At 41.6% G+C, this 3,784-nt stretch overlaps 1 long non-coding RNA gene across 1 annotated transcript in view; it reads left to right on the forward strand.

Moving 5' to 3' along the window:
• The window catches only part of LOC116668936, a 291,619-nt gene that overhangs the window by 81,951 nt on the left and 205,884 nt on the right, over positions 1–3,784 (forward strand). The window lies entirely within an intron of this gene.

Genomic DNA, 3,784 nt, shown 5'->3' on the forward strand with positions numbered 1-3,784 from the left:
GAAATGACCATTTTCCTGATGTACCTTATAGGATAAGGGCTCATTTTAGGATAGAACTTGGTCTTCTCTGAGGGGTGGGCAGCCCAGAAGTCACCACTGGGAGCATGCAGGTCCTTAGACAGGAAACCAGACTCTGGGAGTCTGGATTTCCGTCTCTGGGCCTCAGTTTTGTGAGTTTGGACTTCAGGGAGTTTGAGAGCATTCCAGGGGCTGTTTATGTCTGCTCCATTTAATTGGTTTTCCTACTTAGCTCAGACTGTTCAGTGACATTGGGAGTTCGCTGTTTACCGAGGCACTTTCTTCCTTAATCCTGGGGCTGCTCAATCAGAAATTACAACCCAGCCTGGGAAATGATGGGTTGAAAGGGGGTGTGAGGAAACTCCCCGGAGGTACTGCTGGTGGGATAGCTGCCCAAGTGTGTTCAGTCCAGGGATGGGACTATGAACTCACTTCACCTGGTGCTGTTTCAGGAGAAACATAGCCCCTTTCATTTTTTTCATCATCATAAATGACTTTCCCTAACAACTGACAGCCTCACTGTCTGCCTTCAGGTTACAGTGTAGGCACTGGCTGGCAGGAGCTTTCACAGGATGGTGGCTTATAGTATACAAATTTCTAACCCTGGGAACCACCTGTTCAGCAGTCTCAGATTCCAGTCTTTTCTTAGTCCATGGGGAGAGTCCTCTCAGGCATGGGCTCAATCATTTCTGGCCTAGAACTGACCGTTTTCTACTTCAATCCCTGTTTCTGGACCATTTTGAGTAGAAACTCTGCTAGGATGTAGTATATCCTTTTGTTTGTTCAAAATCTTCTTCCTCCTGAGTATACCCCTTCTCCCTAAAAAATCTTACCAGTCCCTTGAGGCCCTATTTAGGTCCTGCTCTTCCATGGAGCCATCCTTGGTCTTTCCCTCCCCAGAACTCAAAGCTATTTTCCCAGTGATCTTTTGGCAATGAATCACCCACACGCCTTATGACTTACTCCAGTAATCAATTTATGGTGATCATGATGCCCACTTCACTTCAGCCTCACTAGTTTTGATATATGGCAGACATTTCTGTCTGCACGATGAGTCTCTGAAATATTAACTCTATTCTGCACAGTAGCTTTGATTTGAACAGATTTTTAAAATCTATCACCCATATCAGTCTGCTTCCCGTGAAGGAAATTTGGTTGACCTTCAGAGGATGAAGATTACTGACCCTCTCTAGAAGCCAGTGGAAGTGAATTCACCATCGAATTTTTAAAGTAAAAATGGAAGATAATTAAATGCAGCACAGTCGTTATAAAATGGATCTCATGGTGTTATACACCACTTCATAAAATTCTTCCCATTCTTCCACATGACTTTCTCTGCAGCATTTTGACACAGAATACTGACTCCCTGACAACTTAAGCAAGAAATATTTAGGTTTACTTTTTAATAAGCACTTGCCCTAAGAATAAGGTGAAAATCAAACATTCTCAGATGGACGGCTGGCTGGATGAAATGATGTGCCATCAGAATAAAGCACACAACCTTCCAGGTATCATGAGATGAAACAAACGAGCCTTAAAAATTTACCAAGGAGACTATCTTCTTCTTCAGAAAATAAATGTATTACTTAGCCAGAACCAATATGTTTCATGTGTGTGAATAGTTTTGAGTATAGTGAAGTTCTTGAGTCCCAAACAGCCAAACCAACCAGAGGGCTACCCATCTTGTTAGTAGTGGCTTATCACTTGGCATCTGGAAACTTCTTTTATTTTGCTGGATCTGGCCCAAAAGTATGGGTGGAGACACAGGGCAGCACTTAACAACCTTATTTATGACTTAATGACTTAACTAAGAAAAAAAAAAGTTCAATCATTTCATATTAGTTGGGTGGACTCATTCTAACATTAAAGAATTTTCTTTATTAGGCCTGCTAAATTTGGGACAAGGTTGGGAACATAATTTCCAAAGAAACCCTTATTGGAGAGAAATCATCATGCTAACTTGTTCTATTGTGTTGATGTATTTCACAGTAAAATTGAGTCCCACCAGGTTCCATATTAGAAGGCTCAGAACCATGTCCTAATATATAATTTTCTTCACTGTTTAAAAATATTTATCTAGTTAATTCATGGACTCATGGACTTCTTCCATACCATGACTTCAAGTGCTTTTGCAGGGAGACTTGAGAAAAAATGGTCACTTTCAGTAACATAAAAAATAGACTGACTCTGGAAACCTAGGTTCTCTTTATGTTCAACCAGTTCAGTCTTTTGTTTGTGGCTTGGACTCACTAAAATGTGATAATTAATGGTTTTACATTTGTGAAGAGTTAAGGGAAAAGATCACCCACTGGAACCTTGCCTACTACAACAAGAAGTATCTCTACTTATATACAAATTGAATGATCTTTTCTGGTTGTTGGGTCAGCAGTGGCTTGCCATTCTGAATTTGCAATGTATGTCTTGACAAATGAGGTTAAAAGTAGAATGGTCACAGGCTGAGAACGTCAGTTGAAGTCGGAAGTCTTTTTGCAGGAGAAAGCCCCCATCAGCTCTGCACCTGCTCCCTGGGGAAGGAACTGAGTATCAGAAGGGCCGCCACAGGAGAAATGACTCAACAATGTCATTCACAAGCCGGATGTGGCTTTGTTTCCTTTCTAACGGGCATGTTTGTTGCCATTTCAGTGAAACCTAACCTAATGGGGTGTCTGTATGTGAGAGGGCTCAGAAAGTCTAAGGGGTAAATACCTACAAGGACGCATTATTGCTTAAATTCTATCAAATAAACCCAATACTGGCAGAGCTGTTCTCTGTACTCGTCACAGAGGGAGCAGACGAAATGTGTAGACATTCCACATCATTTCACCTAACAGTTTAATCTTTTCCTTGAGGTCATGCTGCAGGTGAAGAGTAAAATGAGAGAATATGATCAATAAAAGTTAAGATAACAGGTTAAAAGAGTCTTGTTAAAAATGAGATACAGGAATGACTCTTCCTCATTCACCAGGTTTAGAAGAGGCTGGGAAGTCTGCTTGGAACTATGAACTGTGAGTGGAGTGTGGTAGAACAGGAAAAGAACACTGGAAAATCGTGGCATAGAAATACAGCTGGGAAATTAGGGCAGGAACTTAGTGCTCTAAGGGAGCCTGCTGCCTCTTCTACTTGGTTAGTCATTCTGTGTTTCACCTGCAGTTCAAAGGTATTTCAGATGACTAAGATGATGGAATTGCAACAATTCTCGACGCGGTGAGAGAATCACTGAAGTGTCTGGAAGAGGAGGTCATTTCAGGGATACATTTCAAGGAGAAATGAGTTATTGTGTGCAAGTGTTTGTCTTTGAGGGGAGAGGGCTGGTTGACAACGGGACAGAAATCAGTGTGTACACTTCCTTTCCCTGTTTCCTTTACCGACATCGTCAGGACATCTCTGGCTCCTTGTGGGGGGAGTGGTCTCTGCTGCCCTCTTTTTGGCCTCCTTAACCTTGTCTATGTGGCACCTGCAGCATGGAAACATCTGTCCTATAGGGATGGGATTGAGGTTGCGTAAGTTTGCAATGTTAAAGTAAAGGACGAGAGTCACAGAAGTGAGTTTTTGAGAGGCTCGCATCAGTGCTGACTTAAAAAAAAAATTCTCTCACATGTTCATTTTTCCCTAAAATTAAGGGGCCTTGTTTCCGGAATCTCAAACCTTTGGGAAATAATCAAAATTATTGAGTGAGTGGAGATCATCTCTTACCTTATTTTAAAGGCTCAGGTACACTTTAGAGAAGCAGTTTTTCTAGCCCTGGACTTAAAAGAAAATATAACTA

Source organism: Camelus ferus, chromosome 15 (assembly GCF_009834535.1).
Source record: "Camelus ferus isolate YT-003-E chromosome 15, BCGSAC_Cfer_1.0, whole genome shotgun sequence".
Taxonomy (NCBI): domain Eukaryota; kingdom Metazoa; phylum Chordata; class Mammalia; order Artiodactyla; family Camelidae; genus Camelus; species Camelus ferus.